The sequence below is a fragment of the Artemia sp. Qi Xiang Cuo genome, chromosome 13 (assembly GCF_049724085.1).
Source record: "Artemia sp. Qi Xiang Cuo chromosome 13, ASM4972408v1, whole genome shotgun sequence".
Taxonomy (NCBI): Eukaryota; Metazoa; Arthropoda; class Branchiopoda; order Anostraca; family Artemiidae; genus Artemia; species Artemia sp. Qi Xiang Cuo.
Genome location: NC_142806.1, coordinates 64,052,415 through 64,080,223, shown reverse-complemented (window position 1 = coordinate 64,080,223; position 27,809 = coordinate 64,052,415). Strand labels below are relative to the sequence as shown.

Here is a 27,809-nt window from a genome sequence, read left to right as displayed (position 1 = left end):
TGTATCTTTGAGCATGACAGTCCCTCCTCCCCCCCAAGGTCTTCAGGGCAAGGATTATAAATTATGCCCTGTGGGCATATATGGTTCTTATGGAAGGAATGATCGTATAAACTTCAGAGAGGGCTCATTTGATTGGAAATTGAAAGTTCTAGATCACTTTTTAAGCGTCAAAACATATTCGAGGGTAACCAGCCCCCCTACGTTCTTTTTTACCCAAATGCATCCGATAAAAATTTAAAGATAGCTGTTTTGTTAAAAATAGTTCAAAGATCATATAACAAAACTCCGGTGTTGACACAACCCCGGATCAGACCTTTGAGATAGCTTTTTTTTAAATAGTTCAAAGACCATATAAAGAAAACTCAGAGGTCAACACAGCCCCCCAGGGCCCAAGGGCAGGTGTTGTAAGTTATGCTTTGGGGGAATATATGGTTCTTATTGAAGGAATGCTCGTAAAAAATTCAGAGATGGCTCATTTGATTTGAAATTTAAAGTTCTAGTCCAGTGTTTTAGAGTAAAAAGAGATTGGAGGACTAGCCCCCCCACGCCCCTTTTCCCCCAAATGCGTCCAATAAAATTTTTGAGAAATCCATTATGTTAAAAATTGATCGAAGTGACATAACAAAAACTCAGGTGTCGTCACAACCCCCCAGGGCCCGGGGGAAGGCGTTGTAAGTTATGCCCTGGGGCATATATGTTCTTATGAAAGGGATGCTCGCATAAACTTAAGAGAGGGCTCGTTTGATTGGGTATCGAAAGTTCGAGCTCACTTTTTAATTGTCAAAAGAGATCCGAGGGCAGCTAGCCCCCCCCACCCATGCCTTCTTTTTCAAAACATATCTGATAAAAATTTTAAGAAATGTATGGTTCTTAAAATGTATGGCATGTATGGTTCTTATGAAAGGGATGCTCGTAAAAACTTCATAGAGGGTTCATTTGATTGGAAATTGAAAGTTCTAGTTCACTCTTTAAGAGTCTATAGAGTTAAACTATCCCCCAACCTCTTTTTTCCCCAAACCTGTCCGCTACAAATTTTGAGATAGCCAGTGTTTTGGAAATTGTTCAAAAATTAGATAATAAAAACGCTCCCCAGATCCCGGGGGATAGACGTTGTAAGTGTTGTCCTGGGAGCGTATATGGTTCTTATGAAAGGGATGCTCGTATAAACTTCAGAGGGGACTCATTTGATTGGAAATTGAAAGTTCTAGTTCAATATATGCGAAAGTTCAATATATATTGAAAGTTCTAGTTCAGATATGCGAGGGCAACTAGCCCCCCCCCCCCCCCACACACCCTTTTTCCCTAAGCCCATCCGATAAAATTTTTATAATACCGATTTCACTAAAAATAGTTCAAAGGTTAGATAAGAAAAATTCCTGTGTCGACAGAACCCGCCAGGACCCAGAAGCAGGCATAATGAGTAACGCTCCATGGGCATATATAGTTCTTATGGAAGGGATGCTCGTATAAACTTTGGAGGGGGCTCATTTGATTCTAAATCCTCCACGCCCTAAATTCATCAGTTAAAAATTTTGAGATAGAAATTATGTTAAAAACAGTTCAAAGTTCTCATAACAAAAAACTCCGGTGTCGACACAGCCTCCCAAGGCCTGGGGGCAGGCATTGTAAGTTATACCCTGGGGGCATACATGGTTGTTATAGAAGGGATGCTCGTATAAACTTCCTAGTGGGCTAATTTGATTGGAAATTGAAAGTTGTAATTCACTTTTTAAGAGTCAAAAGTGATTGGAGGGCCGCTAGCCGCCCCCCCAAATCATTTGTTTTTTTCCCAGAGGCACTTCATGTAGAATGGGGTCGTCGTATAAACTTCAAAGGGGCCTCATTCGATTGGAAATCGAGAGTTTTAGTGCCCTTTTTAAGAGTAAAAAAAGATCAGAGGGCAACTGGCCCCTCAATTTGAGGTAGCCATTTTGTAAAAAATAGTTCAAAGATCATGTAACAAAAACTCTTTTACGTATAGTCATTTCGTTAAAAATAGTTCAAAAGTCAGATGAGAAACACTCCTGTGTCGACACAGCCCCCCCCCCCCAGGGCTGGGGCCGGCGTTCTAAGTATTTCTCTGGGTGGCATATATGGTTCTTATGGAATGTATGCTCGTATAAACTTCAGAGAGGGTTCGTTTGAATGGAAATTAAACATTTTAGTTCATTTTCTCAGAGTGAAAAAAGATCAGAGGGCAACTAACCCCTCACGCCCTTCATGCCTTTGGGTGTATCGGATGGACAAACCCATCTGATAAAAATTTCAGGTGATCATTTTATTAAAAATAGTTCAACCATCAGATATTAAAACTCCAGGGTCGACACAACCCCCCAGGACTCATGGACAGGCTTTGTAACTTATACTCAGGGGATATATATGGTTCTTACAGAAGGGATACTCATATAAACTTCAGAGAAGGCTCATTTGATTGAAAATAGAGTGTTCTAGTTCACTTTTAAAGAGTCAAAACATACCGAAGATTAATTTAGTCCCCCCCCCCCCTTTTCCCCAATCCATCCGATAAAAATTTTGAGATAGCAATTTTGTGAAAAATAGTTCAAACATCAGATAATAAAAAGTCCGAGGTTGACAGAAATCTATTTTTTCCCTTTGTGACAACCAATTTTATGACAAATATTTTCTTTTGTGCTTAATATTGAAAATAAACATTAAAATTATAGTAACATTTTGAACTGATGAGCTTTCAGCAATTAATATCATTATACATCAAATATTGAGTTTAATTTATTAGCTCTTTTTAACGGTGTTAAAGACGAATATAGTTTCCCTACAAACAATTGTTTTGATGCTGCCTCCTCTTCTAACTGTAAATAAAAGCCAAAAGCCTACTGCGTCATTGGCGCTTAACTGAAAACGAATTATATTACAAATATTTTCTTTTCCGGTTCTTACAGCATTGAAAATAAAAATATAATTACAGTGAAATAAATTCTTGAACTGATGGATTTTTCAACAATTAATATCATTATACATCAAATATTCAATTTGATGTTGTTTATACTTTCCAAGATTGTTCAAGACGCATATAGTTTTCAGTAAAGCGCCAATGACGCAGTAGGTTTTAGACCTTTACAGTGAGAGAAGGAGGTCATACCCGAACTCTTGTTTGTGGTGATTTTTGTTCGTTTCAAGTTTGATTTGCATATTCAATTTAAGTTTCACTCGTTTTATGATTTATCTATGAATTTACATTAATATCTATTGTATGTTTGTTTGCATTGATTGTTTATTTAATTTCTGTTCGTTTTAAGTTTCATTTATACTTCAATAGGAAATTTTTTTTTTTCGTTTCAAGCTTGATTTTCATATTCAATCTAAGCATTAATCGCTTTAAGATTCATTTATTCATTTTTATTATTACTTGTATGTTTTTGCTATGATTGTTCATTTAATTTCTGTTCGTTTTGGGTTTCATTTATTCTTTAATAATACTTTCTGGTCGTTTTGAGTTTGAATTTTAAAAGGTATTTGTATCTGCTGAGCTTAAGTTTAAAATTGCCTTTACTTTTCTTTGAAAAACTTATTTTTCGGAAAATTTTTTTAATTAATAACAGATAAATACCCAAATTTTTATGACTTAGAAATCAGAAGAGGGTTGACATGGAAGCTTGCAACACCTCTCTAGAACATGTTTTTGGCCCTGGATTCATTACTGAAAGTTTCATTTTTCCCAACCTAACCCCTTTCCAAGATAGCGAAAAGTTGCCAAACTAGAATTTTTCCTAAAATTGAGCAGACAAAAGGAAACCAAGACTAATAAAACGGGTGGTGGATCATTTCCTTAGGAGGGTTGCCAAATTACTAAAAGAGTTAATTTCAATGTCCAAGCTGTCTAAATCCCTATGAGCCTTCAGATGAATATAGAAGTGGAATAAGAAATGGGCTATGAATTCATATATTTTCTGCCCTCATTTAGTATAAGCTTGAACAAGGATGCTACGGGGTAATACTCTTCTTATTGCAGAAATGTTTCTCAGAAAAATGTTTTTTCATAAGAGAAATGTTTCTTGTTGCAGAAGCCGTTCTCTAAATATCACAGATCCTTCTTTTTGATTAAATTATACTCTTATCTTTGCAGAAATGGTTCTGTTATTTATTTTAAAGCTTCATTTAACTAAATTAATGTCATTAATAGTTTATAAAATTATATATAATTATGTGTAATTGCACATCAACTACTAAGATTGAGGGACAGTGGGTCATTTTGCAGGCAGGGGGGGGATCATATGCCTTAAAGAGTGCATTTGGCTTCACAAATATCGTAACTCTCATTTAGCCTCCAAACAAACATTCAATCACTTTTAGGTAACGGGTTGAGGTAGAAACTTTCATCTAATCTCTCTCGATTCCAAAGAATTTGTCTGGTCTGTGTCTATAACTGGTGGTGTAGGAGGGGGCCCTTTCTATGCGACAATTTTTTTTCATGCATCACAGAATGCTATATTCACATGCCTACCTGCACGGAGGTACAAAAGGGGAGGTGGAGCATTATCAACCCAACATAGAAATTTCTTGGGGGTGTGACAAGTGCTACCAGGAGCTTTGTTTTCAACAATTTTAAATTGGTATATTTCTCTTTCTATTTGTGTACAATGGCTCAAGGTATTTAAACATGTACGCACAATGTACTTAAACATCAGAGAATCCTATTGTACAGGTCATGATTGCTTCACCAAGTGTTTAACCTTCCGGTCATATGAATAATATTACCCCTCTTCCAGGGGCGAATCTTTAGCATTTTTATAGTGGGGGGCAAGAGGGGTTCATACCTGGATAGTCAAACGGCATGGGATGTTATTTTTTTTCTCTCCACATTATTGGGGGGGGGGGGGCAGTTGCCCCCCTTGTCATCCCCAAACGAAACCCTGCCCTCTTCGTTCACCAACATTTTATCGCAAATATGTTAATAAGAACTTATTCAACAAGACTGTTGTTTATCGAATATTTTGATTAAATGTTCCATTTTTTTCAGAATTTTAAATTAAATCCAACATTCTAATTTTTAAACAAAAAAACTGAAAATATCGGGGCGCTACTAATAAGTTTACAATGACTGATATTTACAATTTAACAGTAAGAGATCAGGGGCTTATACACCTTGCATATAAATATTTCTTCATTATATCTTCCTTTATTAAAAAACGATCAGAATTAAATAAAACACAAAAACCTTTCAACTGAAAGCAAGGAGCAGCATTAAAGCTTAAAAAGAACAGAAATTATTGCCTGTATGAGGCAGGCTCCTCATCGTCAACCCCTTGCTTTTCAAGGTAAAATTTGAATTTTTGTCCCAATTCTTTAAGAAAGCCTGCTGAGATACAAGGGCTATTGAATTGGAATAACAGGCTTTTTGAAAACTAAAAAACCTTGGTATAACAAGCGAGCGTTCGAGGAGAAAACAGCCACCTTCATATACGGAACAATTTCTGTTCATTTTAAGCTTTAGTCCTGTCCTTACTGTCAGTTGAAAAAATATTTTTTTTTTATTTATTCTATAGGATTTATTGTTGTATCTATTTCTTTCAACTCTTCTTTTCATTTTTTTCAAAACTCTGATTTAGCTATAATCAGAGGCAACGCTATAGCGTTGCCTATAGTAAAGGCCATACGGCTCCAATGTTTTTTATTATTATTTTTTTCCCCTAGAGGCACTTCAAATGGAAGGGGTCATCGTAAAATCATCAAAGGGGGCTCATTCGATTGAAAATCGAGAAATCTAGTGCCCTTTTTAAGGGGCAAAAATGATTGGAAGACAACGAACACCCCATCCACGCCCATCATTTCCCCAAACACATCCAATCAAAATTTGGAGATACCCATTTTGTTCTACGTATTTGATTTCCAGATAGAAATTATGTTTTTGAGTAGGACACTCCCTCACAACTCCCAGGACAAGGGTTGAAAGTTATGCGCTGGGTGCATATAAGGTTGTTATAGAAAGCGTTGTCGTAAAAACTTCAAAAAGCACTTATTTGACTGGAAATTCAAAAAGGTAGTGCCCCTTTTAATAGTTGAAAGTGATTGGAGGAAAACTAACCCCCCTCTCACGGCTACCTTTTCCCCAAACACATCCAGTGAAAATTTTGAGATAGCCATTTTGTTCAACGTGGTTGAAAATTCTGGAAATTAGGTCTTTGAGGATGACAACCCCCTCCCCCCCACAGCCCTGAGGGCAAGGGTTGTAAGTTATGCCCTGGGGGCATACACGGTTCTTATAGAAAGTGTTGTCGTAGAAACTTCAAAAATGGGGCTCATTCCATTGGAAATTTACATGGCTAGTGCCCTTTTTAATTGTCGAAAGTGAATGGAAGGCATGTAACACCCCTTCCACGCCCAGCCTTTCCCTAAACACATCCAATCAAAATTTTGAGAGCCATTTTGTTCAACTTAGTTGAAAGATCTGGAAATTATATCTTTGAGCAAGACGCTCCCTCTATGCCCCCAGGGCATAAATTATGCCCTGGGGGCATATATGGTTCTTATGGAAGGATTGCTCGTATAAAGTTCAGAGAGGGCTCATTTGATTGGAAATTGATAGTTCTAGATCAATTTTTAAGCGTCGAAACATATTGGAGGGTAACCAGCCCCCCTACGCCCTTTTTTCCCAAATGCATCCAATTAAAAGTTAAAGATAGCGGTTTTGTTAAAAACAATTCAAGGATCAAATAACAAAAACTCCGGTGTCGACACAACCCCCCAGGGCCCGGGGGCAGGCGTTGTAAGTTATGCCCTGGGGGAATATATGGTTATTGTGGAAGATATGCTCGTATAAACTTCAAAGAGGGCTCACTTGATTGGAAATTGAAAGTTCTATTTCCCTTTTTAAGAGTCAAAAGAGATTGGAGGGCACCAAGCTCCACACCCCGCCTCCACGCCCTTTTTTCTCAAACCTATCTAATAAGAACTTTGAGATAGTCATTTTTTAAAAATAGTTCAGAGACCATATAACGAAAACTCCGGGGTCAAGACAGCCCCCAGGGCCCGAAGGCAGGCGTTGTAAGTTATGCCCTGGGGGTATATATGGTTCTTATTTAAGGGATGCTCGTAAAAACTTCAGAGTGGGCTAATTTGATTGGAAACTGAAAGTTATAGTTCAGTTTTTGAGAGTCAAAAGAGATTGGAGGGCAACTAGCCCCCCCCCCCCCCGACACGCCCTAAATGCATCAGATAAAAATTTTGAGTTGGACATTTTTTAAAAAATAGTTCAAAGTTCAGATAACCAACACTCCGGTGTCAACACAGCCCCCAACCCCTCCCCCACGCCTCTTTTTTCCTGAATACATCCGACAAAAATTTTGAGATAGCCATTAAGTTAAAAATTGTTCAAAAGTCAGATAACAAAACTCAAGTGTCGACACAGCCCCCAGGGCACTGGGACAGGCGTTGTAAGTTATGCCCTGGGGAATATATGGTTCTTAAGCAAGGGATACTCGTATAAACTTCCGAGAGGGCTCATTTGATTGGAAATTGAAAGTTCGAGTTCACTTTTTAATAATCAAAAGTGATCCGAGGGCAACTAGCCCCCCCCCCCCCCCGCCTTCTTTTTCTAAAACCATCTGATGAAAATTTTGAGATAGACATTTTGTTAAAAAAAAACTGGTTCAAAGATCGGATAAGAAAAACTCCGGTGTCAATACAGCCCCCCAGGGCCCGGGAGAAGTTGTTCTAAGCTATGCCCTAAAGGTATGTATGGTTCTTATGAAAGGGATGCTCGTATAAACTTCATAAGGAGCTAATTTGATTGAAAATTGAAAGTTCTAGTTTAATTTTTAAGAGTCAAGATGTTTAAGGGCAACTAGCCCCCCACATGCACTTTTTCCCCAAACCCATCCGCTATAGATTTTGAGATAGCCAGTTTATTAAAAATTGTTCAAAAATTAGATAAGAAAAACTCCGGTGTCAACACAACCCCCCAGGGCCCGGGGGGTAGGCGTTGTAAGTGTCGTCCTAGGGGCGTATATGGTTCTTATGAAAGGGATGCTCGTATAAACTTCAGAGAGGGTTCATTTGATTGGAAATTCACTGTCTTAATCACTTTTTGTTCAAGTTCTTGTTCACTTTTTAAGAGTCAAAAGATATCTGAGGGAAACTAGCCCCCCCCCCCACACACCCTTTCTTCCCCATGCCTATCCAATAAATTTTTAAAATAGCCACTTCATTAAATATAATTCAAAGGTCAGACAAGAAAAACTCCTGTGTCGACGGAACCCCCCATGGCCCGGAGGCAGGCGTTGTAAGTAATGCTCTGGGGGCATATGTCGTTTTTATGGAAGTGATACTTGTATAAACTTTGGAGAAGGCTCATTTGATTGGAAATTGAAATGACTAGTGTCCTTTTAAATAGTTGAAAGTGATTCGAGGGCAACTAACACCCTTTCCCCGCCCCCCCTTTCCCCAAACAAATTCAATCAAAAATTTGAGATAACCACTTTATTCAACGCAGTTGAAAGGTCCAGAAATTATATGTTTGATTAGGACACTCCTCCCAAAGTCTTCAGGGCAAGGGTTGTAAGTTATGTCCTGGGGGCATATAAGGTTTTTATAGAAAGTGTTGTCGTAAAAACTTGACAAAAGGCTCATTCGATTGGAAATTCAAAGGGCTAGTGCTCTTTTTAATAGTCGAAAGTTATTTAAGGACGCCCACCTTTTCCTCAAACACATCCAATCAAAATTTTTCGATAGCCGTTTTTTTTCAACTTATTTAAAAGTTTTAGAAATTAGGTCTTTGAGAAAGATAAACCCCCTCAGAGCCCTCGGGGCAAGGGTTGTAAGTTATGCCATGGGGGCATTTAAGGTTCTTATAGATAGCGATGTTGTAGAAACTTCTAAAAGGGTTCATTCGATTGGAAATTAGAAGGACTTGTGTCGTTTTTAATAGTTGAAAGTGATTGGAGGATAACTAATACCCCTCTCATAACCCCCATTTCCCCAAACACATCCAATCGAAATTTTGAGATAGGCATTTTGCTCAGCGTAGTTGATTTCCAGATAGAGACTATGTTTTTGAGAAGGACACTCCCCCACAGCCTTGAGGGCAATGGTTGTAAGTTATGCCCTGGGGGCATATAAGGTTTTTATAGAAAGCGTTGTCGTAGAAACTTCAAAAAAGGCTCGTTTGATTGGAATTTCAAATAGCTAGTGCCCTTTTACATAGTCGAAAGTGACTATTCACCCTCTCAAGCCCAGCTTTTCCCCAAGCACACCCAATCAAAATTTTGAGATAGCCATTTTGTTCAACGTAATTGTAAGTTCTGGAAATAAGGTCTTTGAGGATGACAACCTCCCCACAGCCCTCAGGGCAAGGGTTGGTAGTTATGCCCTGGGGATATATAAGGTTTGTATAGAAAGTGTTGTCGTAGAAACTTCAAAAAGGGCTCGTTCGATTGGAAATTGAAATGGCTAGTGCCCTTTTAAATAGTTGAAATTTATTGGAGGGCAACCAACACCCCTTCGACGCCCACCCTTTCCCCAGACAAACCCAAACAAAATTTTGAGATAACCATTTTGTTCAACGCAGTTGAAAGGTCCAGAAATTATACGTTTGAGCAGGACGCTCCCCCCAAAGTCTTCAGGGCAAGGATTGTAAGTTATGTCCTGGGGCCGTATAAGGTTTTTATAGAAAGTGTTGTCATAAAAACTTAAAAAAGGCTCATTCGATTGGAAATTCAAAGGGCTAGTGCCCTTTTTAATAGTCGAAAGTTATTTAAGGACGCCCACCCTTTCCTCAAACACATCCAATCAAAATTTTTAGATAGTCGTTTTTTTTCAACTTATTTAAAAGTTTTAGAAATTAGGTCTTTGAGAAAGATAAACCCCCTCAGAACCCTCGGGGCAAGGGTTGTAAGTTATGCCCTGGGGGCATATAAGGTTCTTATAGATAGTGATGTTGTAAAAACTTCAAAAAGGGTTTATTCGATTGGAATTTAGAAGGGCTTGTGCCCTTTTTAATGGTGAAAAGTGATTGGAGAATAACTAACACCCCTCTCACCCCCACCGTTTTCCCAAACAAATTCAATCACAATTTTTAGATAGCAGTTTATTTCGATGTATTTAAAAAGTCTGGAATTTATTTTTTGAGGATAACAATCCCCCCACAGCCCTCAGGGCCAGGGTTGTGAGTTATGCCCTTGGGGCATATATGTTTTCTTTTTATTATTGAAAGCGTTGTCGTAGAAACTTCCAAAAGGAATCATTCGATTGGATTTTTAATAGTCAAATGTGATTGGATGGGAAGTAACTTCTCTGTCACGCCCAACATTTCCCCAAACACATCCAATCAAAATTTTGAAATGGCCATTTTGTTCAACGTAGTTGAAAGGTCCGGAAATTATGTCTTTGAGACATAACTTACAACCAAAGGTTGTAAATTATGCCCTGGGGCATATAAGGTTTTTATTGAAAGAGTTGTCGTAGAAACTTCAAAAAGGGCTCATTTGATTGGAAATTGAAAGGGCTTCACCCTTTTTAATAGTCCAAAGTGATTGGAGGGCAACTAACCCTTCCATCAAGCTCACTATTTCCCCAAACACATCCCATCAAAATTTTGTTATATCAATTTTCTTCAACGTAGTTAAAAGTTCTGGAAATTAAGTCTTTGAGGATGACAACCCCCTCCCCTAGCCCTTAGGCCAAGGGTTTTAAGTTATGCCCTGGGAGCATATGAGATTTTTATTGAAAGCATTGTCGTAAAAACTTCAAAAGGACTCGTTTGATTGGAAATAAAAAGGGCTAGTGCCGTTTTACTAGTTGAAAGTGATTGGAGAGCAACTAACGCCTCTCTCACGCCCACCATTTCCCCTAACACATCCGGTCAAATTTTTGAGATAGTCATTTTGTTTAACGTAGTTGAAAGTTCTGTAAATTTGGTCTTTGAGGATGACAACGATCTAACAGCCCTCAGGGCAAGGATTGTAATTTATGCCCTTGGGGCATATAAGGTTTTTATAGAAATGGTTGTCGTAGAAACTCAAAAAAGGCTCATTCGATTGGAATTGTGCATTCGATTGGACTGCACAAATGAATGTGCAGTGTCAGTTTAATATACACATACTGATATTTAGTAATCAAAATGTTAATATTAATTAATTTATTAAAGTTATAAAAGTAAAAACATTTATATTTTTTCAGTAAAGTGCAAATTATGTTCTGGCCTTGGGATGGCATAAGGGTTTTTTGAGCCCTACTCATGTTAATGTCTGCTTGTTTTGATTTTGAATCGGTTATTTATTGTAATTTCTGTTCGTTTTGGGTTTTATTTATTTATTGATGCTGATTTTTGGGAGTTTCATGCTTGGTAGATTTTTTTATTTTATTTTTGCTCATTTTTGGTTTAATGGGGTTCTTTACTTTTCTTTGAAAAACTTATTTTGTGGAAAAAGTTTTTTAATTAATTCTAAATAAAATGCCGTTGTCTTTATGTCAGATCAAGCGATTCAGTGGTGATATGGACGACGTGGTTATCATGTACCAGAAACAAAGGCAATTGTGATTGATACACAGTTGCGTCATGTGTCAGTTGTGTTATGTACATGATTGATAAAGTAATGCAAACAAAAGAGAAAAATAGGGGCATTTAACCGGCCAGAAGTATTGCGTTAGCCAGTCATGAAGATAACCTGTAGAGCCCCCTTAAGTAAAGCTTATGGGCGCTGTTTAATGGGAAGAACAAGTAGAAAAGAGACTGTGTACCAACTGGCATTAATACCAACAGCAATCGTGATCAGCTGGCTTCTTTCCGAAGATTAATTAAAAATCTTTTTTAACTTACAACCCTCAACCTGAGGGCTGTGGGGGGAGTGTTATCCTCAAAAACATAATTTCCAGACTTTTTAACTACGTCGAGCAAAATTACTATCTCAAAATTTTGATTGGATGTGTTTGGGGAAATGGTGGATGTAATGGTGCTATTTATTCCCCAAACACTTTCGACTATTAAAAGGGGTACAAGCCCTTCTAATTTCCAATCGAATGAACCCTTTTTGAAGTTTTTACAACATCAATATCTATAAAAAAACCTTATATGCCCCCAGGGCATAACTTACAACCCTTGCCCCGAGGGTAGTGAGGTATGTTATCATCCTCAAAGACCTAATTTCTAAAACTTATAAATAAGTTGAACAAAACGGCTGTCTAAAAATTTTTATTGGATATGTTTGAGGAAAAGGTGGGCGTGAGAAGGGGGTTAGTTGTCCTGAAATCACTTTCGACTATTAAAAACGGCACTAGCCCTTTGAATTTCCAGTCGAATGAGCCCTTTTTCAAGTTTTTACGACAAGGCTTTCTATAAAAACCTTATACGGCCCCAGGACATAACTTACAACCCTTGCCCTGAAGAATTTTGGGGGAGTGTCCTGCTCAAACATATAATTTCTGGACCTTTCAACTGCGTTGAACAAAATAGTTATCTCAAAATTTGGCCCTTTGCCCTTTGAATTTCCAGTCGAATGAGCCTTTTTTCAAGTTTTTATGACAAAGCTTTCTATAAAAACCTTATACGCCCCCAGGACATAACTTACAACCCTTGCCCTGAAGAATTTTGGGGGAGTGTCCTGCTCAAACATAATTTCTGGACCTTTCAACTGCGTTGAACAAAATAGTTATCTCAAAATTTGGAATGGATGTGTCTGGGGAAAGGGTGGGCATAGAAGGGGTGTTAGTTGCCTTCTAATCACTTTCGACTATTAAAAAGGACACTAGCCATTTCAATTTCCAATCGAATGAGCCCTTTTTGAAGTTTCTACGACCATACTTTCTATAGAAACCTTTATATGCCCCCAGGGCATACCTTACAATCCTTGCCCTGAGGGCTGTGGGTGGGGTTGTCATCCTCAAAGACCTAGTTTCTAGAACATTCAACTACGTTGAACAAAATGGCTATCTCAAAAATTTTGATCGCATGTGTTTGGGGAATTTGTGGGTGTGAGAGGGGGGTTAGATGCCCTGCAATCACTTTTAACTAGTAAAAACGTCACTAGCCCTTTAAATTTCCAATCGAATTAGCCCTTTTTGAAGTTTCTACGAAAACACTTTCTATAAAAACCTTTCATGCCCCCCGGGCATAACTTACAACCCTTGTACTGAGGGGTTTGGGTGGTTTGTCATCCTCAAAGACATAAATTCCAGAAGTTTCAACTACGTTGAACAAAATAACTAACTCAAAATTTTGATTGGATGTGTTTGTGGAAATGGGGGCACGAGAGGGGGGTTAGTTGCCCTCCAACCACTTTTGACAATTAAAATGGACACTAGCCCTTTCAATTTCCAATCAAATGAGCCTTTGTTGAAGTTTCTACACAAAAGCTTTCTATAATGACCTTATATGCCCCCATAACTTACAACCCTTGCCCCGAGGGCTCTAAGGAGGTTATCATCCTCAAAGACCTAATTTCCAAAACTTTCAACTAAGTTGAACAAAATGGATATTTCAAAATTTTGATTGCATGTGTCGGGGGAATGTTGGGCGTGAGTTAGTTGCCATCCAATTACTTTCGACTATTAAAAAGGGCACTAGTCCTTTGAATTTCCAATTGAATGAGCCCTTTTTCAAGTTTTTACGACAAAAATTTCTATAAGAACTTTACGTGCCCCCAGGGCATAACTTACAACCCTTGTCCTGAAGACTGTGGGGGGAATGTCCTGCTGAAAGATATAATTTCTGGACATTTCAACTGCGTTGAACAAAATGGGTATTTAAAAATTTTGGCTGGATGTATTTGGAGAAATGGTTGGCGTGGAATGGGTGCTAGTTGCCCTCCAATCCCTTTTTACTATTAAAAAGGGCACTAGACATTTCAATTTCCAATCAAATGAGCTCTTTTTGAACTTTCTATGACAACACTTTCTATAAAAACCTTATATGCCCCCAGGGCATAACTTAAAACCCTTGCCCTGAGGGCTGTGGGGGGTTGTCATCCTGAAAGACCTAGTTTCCAGAATTTTTTACTTTGATGAACAAAATTGCTATCTCAAAATTTTGATGGAATGTGTTTGGGGAAAAGGTGGGCATGAGACATGGGTTAGTTATCCTCCAGTCACTTTCGACTATTAAAAAGGGCACTAGCTCTTCGAATTTTCAATTGAATGAGCTTTTTTTGAAGTTTTTACGACAACACTTTCTATAAAAACCTCATATGTCCCCAGGGCATAACTTACAACCCTTGCCCTGAGGGCAGTGGGAGAGTTTCCCCTTCAAAACATAATTTCTATATGGAAATCAACCTTGCTGAACAAAATGGCTACCTCAAAATTTTTATTGGATGTGTTTGGTGAAATGGTGGGCGTAGATCGGGTGCTAGTTGCTTTCCAATCACTTTCGACTATTAAAAAAGAGCACTAGCCATTCCAATTTCCAATCCAATGAGCCCTTTTCAAAGTTTCTAGACACCCCCTTAAATACGAAGTGTCCTGGTATGGAAAAATAAATAATACTTTTGCCAACACCGTTCTTTACTTAGGCAGCGCTTCTGTGCTGCCTATGATATGGCATTTTCTAATTGCTTCTGGCCTTGCCAAGCAATGATTTTAACAGGTTCGTGGAAGATCGTCACACCCAACTCTTCTATATTCCAGACTTGTCATGGTCTGAACTAGTTTTTATCAAGAAATTGTTTCAGGTTGTCAAGGAAAGTCCCTAGAGTGTGACGATTGAAAGCAGTCGACTCTCTTTGGCTGGTGCCTTTTACATTTCTTACTGATAGTTTTTAGGCAAGCCATAAGACCTTGGTACTAATGAGCACCTACATCAGCTCCACTGTATCCACTAGCTTGATATTTACTGTTGTTTGTTCTATTTTTTACCTTTAGTAAGGCTATAGTTATACGGAAGCTTATGGACTTCTTCCGCAATACGGCCAAAATACACATCAAAATTCGTTTCCAGTAAGTTTTTACCCTTTTTCTCGCTTATCAACAGATATTTGTCTTGCGTCAAAGCTGGGTTCAAAGCAACATATACCGTCAACCGGGGTTATGTTTACATAGTTTTCAACTTTAAAGCCCTCTAGGACTTAGCAGGATGGTCAAAAATCTGGAACTAGTGCCAAAAGAGTTACTTTTGCTATGAAATGGCAGCCTGAGACGCTTAATATTGCATCTCTGACGCAAGTATTTCATTTTTAACGATAATCTCGATTATCAAAGTCACCCGGCCTTGGGGTTACTTTGACAACCAATTTTTACCATCAGTTTTAAGACCGTCAGCTTAAAACTCGTTTATTGGTATCAAATGTATCAAAAGCGATAAGAAACATCAGTTATTACAAAAATCATAGAAAAAACTAAAAAACTGCCTTCAAAAGCGATCAAAACAGTTGCTTCAGTAAAAGAATAACCCTAGGGGATCATAAAACACGACACATCGACCCCCAAAGAATTTTAAAGAACCATCTAGAATTTTATTAGATTTTTTCGTCACACCGCTCGTCGTCAAAAGTCAAAAGAAACATTTTTTCAAGGTTGTGTTTATGTCACCCCTCATTATCAATCTTACCCCAGTTGACGGTATCTAACTTTTGGGGAAGAATATTCAGCTTCTGAACTTTTTTCAAATAGTCTTGCAGTATTCTTCTAGGAACACCCAGGGTACTTGTAAAGGAATTGACTGACTTTTTCTCGACTAAGACAGAAACTTATGCTGTTAATTTCTAGATTCTAACTTCAGGTCTTTCTTTTCCCTTCTGTTTTAACTCGAAGTATTTTGTCACTAATGAAACTTAGTTGCGCAAGTTTAAATAAGGCCAAAATTAATCAATTCCTGGATTCTGAACTTAAATGCAATCTTAAAATATACTCTTTAACAATATGTAATAAGCATGACCCACGTTCAGATGCATTGGTTCGGTATGCCAAACCTAGCCCACATATTGTCACCGAACGTGGTAAATCACCATCTTCTGGGTTGAAAAAGTTCTAACAGGTGAAGGGTGAAGATGAGGTGTCTCAATAGAGGCCAAAAGATTAGCAGATAATAAGAGAATACAACATGTCCTTATGCCCTATCAAGTGTTTCTAGTTATTTGTAAATTTTCAGGCAAAATTTGAACAAAACTTAGGACTCATTGTATGTTCAAGGGGAGCGATAAAAAAAAGCACACACACGCATACTGCCCTCTAGCAGTGTTTTGTAATCCACCAAAAGTCCCCTTCTGTTTCTAAATTAAGATTATTCGCTTTTGCCGAACCAGGGCTGTGCCGATCGTGCACTGGTCTAGCCTAGTAGTAGTGGTAGGACTAATTGTAGTAGATGTAATAATAGTAACAGAAGCTATGCCTTTTGGTTAATTCAGCACTCCCATCAAAATGCCTAGAAGGTTTCAATTTAATACCCTACGCAGTTTCTAAGATTTGGCTGATATGCCTTTACGAAAATCTTTGCGTATATGCTGCAGTTTGACTTATTTCGACATTTCCTGAAAGTTTTACCCATAGGCTTCAATTTTAGTATACATTGCTGATATGTCCTTTTAACAGCCTGCATGTACATATAATGGTTTGATTTATTTCAACATCCCCCGAACATACCCAAAAAGCTTGATCTTATTAACCTTCGACTTTTTTGGGCCCAGAGTCAAACTTGTTCATTACCAATTACAAATCCTGTTGATAAACACCCCAAATATAATAAATTACAGCATTTGCATCAAGCACCTTGAGGGGCTATGCCATACCCAGAAGCACAGTTATTGTTACCACTTCGAAGTTCCCTATTTCCCCACTCCGTTTCCTATTGTTACCCCATTCCAAAGTTCCTACGACAACTCCATCCATACAAAGTGATTTTGTAAAAAAAAAATAATACATAGAGCCCATTTTGCTGTGTATGGAATGAGCCTAAATAACAAGCCCATTTTACTTGTTACTTAGGTAGTGCTTTTACGCTGTCCATAATTTTTCTTAAGTTTTTCTTAAAGTGCGAGCAGTCTGTTCAGCTTCTGTTGTTTAAAATTTCATTTCATCATTCATACCCACATTTGGTTATTGTAAATTGCATTGGTTATATAAGATATTTATTTTTCGTTTTAAGCTTTAAATTACTTTTATTGTCTTTTTATTTTTGTAAACTTTTTACTTTAAAAATGTAAATTAAAAATAAATACAAAATAATCATAGTATAATTATTGTTCAATTATGTAATAGGAATAACTCTTTAAAGGGAATTAGAGAACTCTTTTGAAACTTGTTCATTTGTTAATTGTTCAGGTGGTGAAGCAAAATCTTCTTTTTCTTCCAGCGAATTATTATTTATAACACTTGTAAGTTTTGTTTAGGGTCTACCTCTGGATATGTTTTTCATATTGATATGTCTTTTCATACTGTGCCTTTTCAAAGATATTTGATTATTGAAGCAAATCCAATTTCTAATACCGATTATCTACTAAGCTTCAAACTTTTGGTTTTCTTTTTTAAGGTTTTTAAATTGTTGTAATCCCTGATTAAAATATATGCAACAATCTTTGCAATTACCAATTTTTTGCTGTTTAAGGAATTTAATGTCTTTTCATGTTGCTGTCCTTTCAAAGATATTTGATTATTCAAGCAAGTCCAATTTCTAACAAAGTTTTCTACTAAACTTCAAAGTTTTTTCTAAGATGTTTGAATTATAATTCCTTGTTAAAATATACAAATATTTTTGCAATTACCAGTTTTTCCCTCGTTACTCAGTTTAATGTCTTTTCATACTGGGGTCTTTTTAAAGATAGATAATTATAGAATCAAGTCCGATTTCTAAGAACGATTTATCCTAAGCTTCAAACTTTTGGTTTTCTTTTTTAAGTTTTTTTATTTGCTTTAATCCCTTTTGAATCTCATAGCTTGCTTTTGTCATTGTAGAAAACCTGAAAAGAAGATTGGTATGGCGTAAAACTAAGAATATTTGGCTGGATTAGGAAACGGAGAGGAAGAACTTCATTACTCAGAGTTTATTCTCATGGTGAGTTGCTAAAATGACGAGACCATGGGGGGAGTGTAGATTAAATCCGTCTAGTGTAAAGGTCTACATTTGCGATAATGCCAATATGTTTAAGAAATGTTGTTTTTTTTCACCATAAAACCTCGCATGGAAGGGGTTGTCATAAGATCTTCGAAAGGGGCTCGTTCGGCTTGAGACTGAAAGTTGTAGAACACTTTTTAATAGTCGAAAGTGATTGGAGGGTAACCAGCCTCCTTGACAAGCTCTCTATTTCCCCAAAGACATCCAATAAAAATTTTGAGATAGCCTTTTTGTTTAGCATAGCTGAAGGGTACAATAATTATTCCACTGCGGAAGACAACCCCACCACACCCCTTGGGACAAGGGTTGTGAGTTGGGCGATTTGCCCATTGCTTACATGTAGAATTTGTTATTAGGAAAAGATTTGTGTTTTACTCATGGTGTTCAAAAAGGCCAAGGGTATTCAGGTGAAGCTTTCAAGGAATGTTGAGGGGAGTTTGAACTAAATCAAAACATACTATGTGCATGCAGATTGTGGAAAGGATGACTCTCAGGAATGGCTTAGAGTATTAAATGGCACTTTCAGAGAATGTTGAGGGGTTGTGATTAATTGACCAAAAGGCAATATATGCATGCTATTAGCACTAATACTACTACTTCTACTTCTATTGCGGCTACTACTAAGGCTAAGAGATTAAAATGAAAATTTCAGGGGATGTTGGACTAAATGAAAAAAACACTATATGCATGCAGCCTTACAATTGAAATTATCAGCAATGTCCCAGAGACTTTCAGGGAATGTAAAAAAAAAGAAAAAAAAAGCTGTATGTGCATAGTGATAGTAATGCTACGACTACTACTAAGACTTTTACTATTACTGAGGCTAATTGTATTAAGGTAAAGCTTTAAGGGAATCTTTAGGAGATGTATAACTAAATCTAAATACGCTATGTGCATGTAGGTTATGAAAAGAATGTATCTGCCATATCTCGGGAATGACTTAGAAGAGTATTGAGTTGAAACTTTCATGTATGTTGAGGGTGATATTGAACTAACCAAAAGGCACTATGTGCATACTAATACGACTAGTACCACTACTTACATCGCCAGTGCTACTGAGGCTAATAGCATTAAGTTGAAAATGCTAGAGAAGGTGTGGGGGGACTCTGAACTAAATAGAAACAAATCACGCAGGTTGTCAAAATCTTCATGCAGGTTTTCAAAATGTAGTGTAAGCAATATCCCAGGACCAGCTTAGTATATTAAATTGAAACTTTCAGTACTTGTTAAGGGGGATGATGAAATAATCAGAAGACTTTATCTGCTTACTAGCATAACTACTGCTATTGCTACAACTGGCACTAATGTTACTGGTACAACTGCTACTACTATCATTTATGTGAAAACTACTACTACTACGACTAATACTACTACTGCTACTGCTGCTACTGCTACAGCTACTACTACTTCTACTTCTACTACTACTACTACTACTGCCACTACTATTACTACTACTGCTATTATTACTATTACTACTACTACTACTACAACTACTACTACTGCTATTACTACTACTACTACTACTTCTACTATTACTGCTACTACTGAAGCTAAGGGTATCTAGGCAAACTTTCAGGGAATATATCTCAGATGCTGGAACAAATTGAAACACACTATGTGGATATTAGTTGTTAAAAGGGCATAATCGCTATATCCCAGAGACTGAATAGAATCTTCAGTTAAGACTTTCAGTGCATATTGAGAACCAACCAAGTATATTTTAGTACCTTTACTTTAGCACCAAAAGATGCTAGAGGTGCTAATACTACAGTTGATTCTACTGCTACCGCTAAGGCAAGTAGCATGAAGAAGTACCTTTCAGGAAATGTTGAGGATTCCAAGGCCTCATGCAGAGGAATTCATCTGGCCAAGATGCGATTGCTAAATACTACTGCTGCTTTTAATGCTGCTCCTGCTACTGTTACTACTACTACAAATACAACACTGCTGCTTCTACAACTGCTTCTACTACTACTACTAAGATGCTAGAGCTATTAAGACAAAGGATATGAAGGTGAAAATTTGAAAGAACATGGAGGGGAACTTGAAATAAATCAAAAGAAATTATAAACTTTCTGGGAATGCTTAAAGAGGAAGATCAATTGACTCAAAGTCAGTATTTACACGCCATTATTATTACTTATGTTGAAACAAAAACTATTACTACTGCTACCACTCCTACTACTGCTACCACTCCTACTACTGCTATCACTACAATGCTACTCTTGTAGCAAGTAATACCAAGGATGATGATACTGAAGTGAAAACTTGTGGAAACATTGAAGTAAAGGTTGAACTAAATCATAGCATACTACGTGCATACAGATTGTCAAAAGGGCGTATTAGCAGTAGAGAGGGGGGTGCTACTCCGATCACCACACCATATATGGGCATAGAACCACGTGGTTTATGGTTTTTGTCAGTGAGAATGAAAAAACAGAAACTTTCTCACATTTATGTCTGTTTTCATGGATGGTTATGTGTGTTGGTCGATTTATTTGATGTTTTTCATGGATGGTTATGGATGTTCTCATGGTTTTTGTCAGTTAGAATTAAAAAACAGGAACTTTCTCACATTTATTTATGTTTTTTTTCAGTGAGAATGAAAAAACAGAAATTTTCTCACTTTAATCGATTATTGAGTCTAATGAGAGCAGGTCAATGACACTTTCTTCATGTTGTTGCTCTCAGCAAATGTTATGATCCAGAAATAGTATTTCTTGTTGTTGCTCGAGCCAAATGTTATGAGTTTCCCGGAAACCGTTAGATCACGTGTTTCCTTCTCCGCCAATCAGAGGACTTGCTTACATAACAATTCGACCATGAGATTTCGTATATAACGGGCATGCAATGTGATTCAATTATCAGAAAGTATTATGACACAATGGATAAATATGATGAATTAGAAGCCATGGCAACTTCAATTTACCATGTAAACTCCGTTTTTAATTTTCAAAATAAAAATTATTTTCCTTGGTCACCCTCCAGTATATTTAGGTAAGTACCCCCCCCCACTCTAATACAAACATCACTTTGCAATCTTTATACTCGATGGAAAACGTAAAATATATTCTTATACCCTCGAAACCTACCCCCCCCCCCCAATTGTTTTACAACAGAATTCTCGCAAAAAGAAATAATTCTCATTTCGTTAAATTCCTTCCTTCTATATTTCCAGCTAAAGCGACCACTGACTTCTCTCAATTTTTAATAAGAAAGCCGTTCTGTTTTGACACAAGACTCCAGTGCGTGGTTAAAATTAGCAGTCACCCCTTTCCATCTGTGTTTACAAACGTGACAGCCAAAGTCAAAAGGAACCGTTTCTCCGTCAAAATTAAAACACTTTGAGACACTTGTAATAATTAGGCTCAGACGCACTTTGCTATTTTGGAGAAGTGAAACAGATTATTTTAAAGTTTTCTTTCTATAAAGTTTCTTTTATATTCCCGGGAGGGGAGCGTGACTCCAGAAGTTTTTCTCAGGAAGGGGTTAGCACTTTTAATAGTGACAGAATAGAAATGAAAGATTGTTTTTACTTCAGTGTCTAACCATTTCTCTTCGAAATTTAGCTATTTTAGCTATAACAATTTTCCTAAATTTAGGGGAGGGAGCATGAATCCGTGATTTTTGTTGAGGAGGGGGTTAGCACTTTTAATAGTGACAAAACAGAAATGAAAAGATAATTGTTTCTTACTTCAGTGTCTAACCATTTCTCTTCGAAATTTAGCGATTTTAGCTATAACAATTTTCCTAAATTTAGGGGATGGAGCATGAATCCGTGATTTTTGTTTGGGAATGGGTTAACGCTTTTAATGGTGACAAAATAGAAATGAAAGATTGTTTTTATCATAATTGTTTTCTACTTCGTTGTTCGAACCATTTCTCTTTGACATTTTAGCGATTTTAACTATAACATTTGAATAAAAGGTAGTAAAATATATTTTCTATTGATCTGGCATGCGCTTGAATAAAAAACTGAACGTTCGTATAATAATGCATTGAGTTATTTTTGAGAAAAGTTGAATTTATTATAATTAAACTATGATTTTCAGAGTTTAGGTTGCTTTCGACAAAGATTTCTCTTTACATACGGCAAATTTCCACATGGTGATTGATCCATGGCCCTTCTAAATGTGATAGAAGCTACTACACCCTGCTTCAATCTCTTTTTACGTATTCAAACTGAATGTTCGTATAACAAGGCTTTGAGTTATTCCTCAGAAAATTGACCCCTCCAAATATTTACTCAAAGGAGCGGGTGGTGAAATGTAAAACGTTACTTATTTGCCAATAATTTTCACAGTTTTCAAGTTGGGATCTTTGAACACACTCCCTCCTTCTCAGTTTATTCTATGAAAGTGAGCTGTATTTGTTTGAGTTTCAGAAACATTACATATTTATTTAATTTAAACATTTTTTTTTCAGATATAATAATGTTTGGTGTGATTGACACAGAATATATTGGTCTGAAATATTCCTCAACTGGCATTATTTTCGAAGCAGCTTTCTTACTCATAGACAATCAACGACGTGAAATTCATTGCTATAAATGGAACATCAGATACAATATGTATAAGTACAAGAAAAACAGATGGAGTCCAACACTAAATCTTATAAATCGAAATGGCTTTTACGCTAAAACCATACGACCACATAATGAAAATGGCTATGAAATAAAACATGTGCAAGAGGAAATTCAGGAAATATGCAGTTTTTTCGGTGTGCAAGCTGTTTATGTTAAGGGAAACGTGCCAACTGATAAACTCTTACTAGAAAAATGTGATAGAAACATAGCATTATTCAATTTAGAAGTTTTCAAATGTGAGAAATACCTGCATTCAGTCCATGACCCAGAAGATGAAGTTAGATATTTCGCTCAATAGATACCGGAAAAGATACCTGACTTGCAAAAATGCATCAGATATCCGAAGTCCTAAACTTGCTCCTCCTCATATCAAATGGATTAAGCTTCTTTTTTTTTAAATATTTTATTTTTTTTTTTTCAAATGTTTTAAAATATGTTTAAGCAATAAATATCTTAAGCCTCAACCGTTTTATTCTTTAGAATAGTCCATCGCCATGAAAATTATACTTTCAGATTCAACATGTCAGGGAACACACTTTCAAGTTCAGCATGTTGGAGAACCCTAAATAGTCACCCCTAAAAAGGTAAGTTTACCCTAAAAGGTTAAAGAATTTCCCTGAAATTACACTTTCCGATCCAACAGGTCAGGGAACAAACTTTTAGGTTCAGCATGTAGGAGAACCCTAAATGCTCATCCCTAAAAAGGTAAGTTAACCCTAAACGCTTAGAGAATTTCTCTGAAATCACACTTTCAGATTCAATATGTAGGAGAACCCTAAATAGTCACCCCTAAAAAGGTAAGTTAACCGTAAAAGGTTAAAGAATTTCCCTGAAATCACACTTTCAGATTCAGCATGTAGGAGAACCCTAAATGCTCATCCCTAAAAAAGGTAAGTTAACCCTAAACGCTTAAAGAATTTCACTGAAATCACACTTTCAGGTTAGGTTAGGTAGGACCCCGACCCACACTACCACAACCCCGAAGTAACCCCCGGCCCCAAAGCCCCCCCGGCCCCCCAAGACCCTCCACTGGACCCCGCAATACTTTTCAAAAGGCTTTATTATATCTTTTCAGAACAAGTTCTTTTCTTAATATACTTCCTAAACCCATTTTACAAGTTGAAGTACTTATCTTTTTCACCCACAACTTTACTTTACAGCTTTTGAATGTTCCAACACCATGCAATACTTTTCAAATGGCATTTCAGAACAAGTTCTTTTCTTAATGTCCTTCCTAAACACATTTTACAAGTTGAAGTACTTATCTTTTTCACCCAAAACTACACTTTACAGCTTTTAGGATACCCCAACACCAAGAAATACTTTTCAAAAGGCTTTATTATATCTTTTCAGAACAAGTTCTTTTCTTAATATACTTCCTAAACCCATTTTACAAGTTGAAGTACTTATCTTTTTCACCCACAACTTTACTTTACAGCTTTTGAATGTTCCAACACCATGCAATACTTTTCAAATGTCATTTCAGAACAAGTTCTTTTCTTAATGTCCTTCCTAAACTCATTTTACAAGTTGAAGTACTTATCTTTTTCACCCAAAACTATACTTTACAGCTTTTAGGATACCACAACACCAAGAAATACTTTTCAAAAGGCATTTCACAGCCAGTTCCTTTTCTTAATGTCCCTCCTAAACCCATTTTACAAATTGAAGTACCCATCCTTTTCACACACAACATTACTTCACAGCTTTTTGAATGCGCCAACATCAAGAAATACTTTTCAAAAGGCATTTCAGAGCAAGCTCCTTTCTTAAAGTTCCATCTAAAGCCATTTTACAAGTTGAAGCATACGTCCGTTTCATACACAACTTTACTTTACAGCTTTTTGGATACTTCAACACCAAGAAATACATTTCAAAAGTCATTTCAGAGCAAGTTCCTTTCTTAATGTCCCTTCTAAACCCATTTTCCAACTTGAAGTACCCATCCTTCTCACCCAAAACTTTACTTTACAGCTTTTTGGATACCTCAACACCAAGCAATACTTTTCAAAAAGCATTTCAGAACAAGTTCCTTTCTTAAAGTCCCTTCTAAACCACTTTTCCAACTTGAAGTACCCATCCGTTTCACCAACAATTTTACTTTACAGCTTTTTGGATACCTCAACACCAAGAAATACCTTTCAAAAGTCATTTCAGAGCAATTTCCTTTCTTAATGTCCCTTCTAAACCCATTTTACAACTTGAAGTACCCATCCTTCTCATCCACAACTTTACTTTACAGCTTTTTGGAACACCGATTAACCATCACCAAAGTGTCACAATGCCGTCAGTGTGTCAACACCCCTCGGAAAATAGGGGGGTAATGGTAAACTGCGAAGATATTTAGCCTACAGAAAAAAATTGCTCATTGTTCCTTTAGTAGCCACACAATTAGACTAAAAATTATGATATTTATGCACAGTTTCAACTAACTACGGCTAAGTATGTTAAAGGAGAGCCATTTTCTTGCTAGAACACAAAATCATAACACACACACACAAAAACTTACACACACACAAAAACTTACACACACACAAAAATTTACACACACACAAAAACTTACACACACACAAAAACTTACCCACACACACACAAAACTTACACACACACAAAAACTTACCCACACACACAAAAACTCACACACACACACACACAAAAAACTTACACACACGAAAACTTACACACACACAAAAACTTACACACACACAAAAAATTACACACACACACACACAAAAATTTACACACACACACACAATTAGACAAAAATTACGATACTTTATGCACAGTTTCAACTAACTACGGCTAAGTATCTTAAAAGGCGAGGTATTTTTCTTGCGAGAACACAAAAAATAATTAAGTAGTATTAATGAAAATGATGATAATCAACCGAAAGCTGTCAACGAGAACACCAATTACCCATCACCAAAGTGTCACAATGCCGTCAGTGTGTCAACACCCCTCGGAAAATAGGGGGGTAATGATCAACTGCGAAGATATTTAGCTTACAGAAAAAAATTGCTCATTGTTCCTTTAGTAGCTACACAATTAGACTAAAAATTATAATATTTATGCACAGTTTCAACTAACTACGGCTTAGTATGTTAAAGGCGAGCCATTTTTTGCGAGAAAACAAAATCAGAACACACACACACACAAACTTACACATACACAAAAACTTACACACACACAAACTTACACACACACACAAACTTACACACACACAAAAACTCACACACACACACACAAAAACTTACAAACACAAAAAATGACACACACACAAAAACCTACACACACACAAAAAATTATACACACAAAAATTTACACACACACACACACAATTAGACAAAAATTACGATGTATATGCACAGTTTCAAGTAACTACGTCTAAGTATCTGAAAAGGTGAGGTATTTTTCTTGCGAGGACACAAAAAATCATTAAGTGGTATTAATGAAAATGATGATAATCAACCGAAAACCATCAACGAGAACTCCGATTAACCATCACCAATGTGTCAGAATGCCGTCAGTGTGTCAACACCCCTCGGAAAATAGGGGGAGGGAATGAGTTACTCAGAATCTAGAAGGCCATATCTTTTCACAGAAAATAACAAAATTGATATTTTTCAACGACAAATCCCAAAAGAATTATTATTAAAATCATGAGGGAAAGGGATATAGGAGAATCAGTGCTTCATTCATCATTTAGCTTCCCACCGAGAGAGTTTCCGAGCAGAAATAGACATATTTAATCTAGAAGTTCAATCATTTTTGCATGTTTTTAAGGTTAATTTTCTTATATTTTTATAATAAAGTTGAGTTTTTATTCATTTTTATGGTTACATGCGCGGGGGATGGAGGGTATAAAACATTACTTTGAGATTTCATATTGAATTCTATGACCTTTCTAATAATATATATATATATATATATATATATATATATATATATATATAATATATATATATATATATACATATATATATATACATATCATATATATATATATCATATATATATATACATATATATATATATACTATATACATATATATATATATATATATATATATATATATATATATATATATATATATATATATATATATATATATATATATATATATATATCATATATATATATATTTATACACGGAGAAAGGATTCAAAACAAAACTTCTTACATCACATAGTCTAATTGCGTCAAACGAGACATCTTCAATGCAGATTAATTAATTGTTACCCCCGATTTTGTTTTGGACATAGAAAAGCGTCGATGGGAGTGAGAATTTCTCTAAAACTATCAAAGATTGATCAACTCTGTGGTTTCACAGTTCTTGTGTAATCAGAAAGAAAAAAGAAGAATAATTGATAAAAGATATTTTGAAATATGCTCCAAAATCAGAGCTATGACAACTTAAATGCCGCGAGGGGGGGGAATCAGGTTTAAGAATATCCTGGATGTATCATTTTTATATTATCTAAGTACTCACAGAAGGAGTCATCATAGAAACTTTGAAAAGGGCTCATTTGATTGGTAATTAAAGTGGCTAGCACCCAATTCACAGGAGCGGGCGTGAAAACTATGGTTTTTAACTTTGATATGCAAGACTAGAAAGAAAAGTTCTTAGGTGTGGGGCTGCCCCCCGCCTCAACCCTTTTTCTTGAAATCCCCCCCCCACCCCAACTCAACTTTTCTAGAAAGAAAAGTTCTTAGGCGTGGGGCTGCCCCCGCCTCAACCCTCGCTCTTGAAATTCCCCCCCCCCAACTCAACTTTTCCAGAGGATTTCAAAATCCCCCCCTCCAAACTCAATAATTTCTAGGAACGTATTTTCATCATATTTAAATATTTACCACGTACGCATCACTTAGGTTAGATTAGGTGAGAGACAGGCAAAAAGTTAGGTGTATGGTTAGGTTAGGTTAGATTATGTTAGGTTAGGTTAATTTAGGTTAGACTAGGTTAGCCTACGTACGCGCGCGAACGTAGGCTAACCTAGTCGAACCTAAATTAACCTAACCTAACATAATCTAACCTAACCTAACCATACACCTAACTTTTTGCCTGTCTCTCACCTAATCTAATCTAACCTAAGTGATGCGTACGTGGGTAAATATTTAAATATGATGAAAATACGTTCCTAGAAATTTTTGGGTTTGGAGGGGGGGATTTTGAAATCCTCTGGAAAAGTTGACTTGGGGGGGGGGGGAATTTC

The 27,809-nt window shown here is 36.7% G+C and overlaps 1 protein-coding gene across 1 annotated transcript in view; it reads left to right on the top strand.

Annotated features, from left to right (window-relative positions):
* LOC148945545 (uncharacterized) overlaps positions 1–27,809 on the top strand; it is a 78,271-nt gene that overhangs the window by 16,780 nt on the left and 33,682 nt on the right. Inside the window, 1 exon segment of the mRNA XM_089099138.1 lies at positions 17,851–17,950. The gene's annotated coding sequence lies outside the window, so the exon portion shown is untranslated.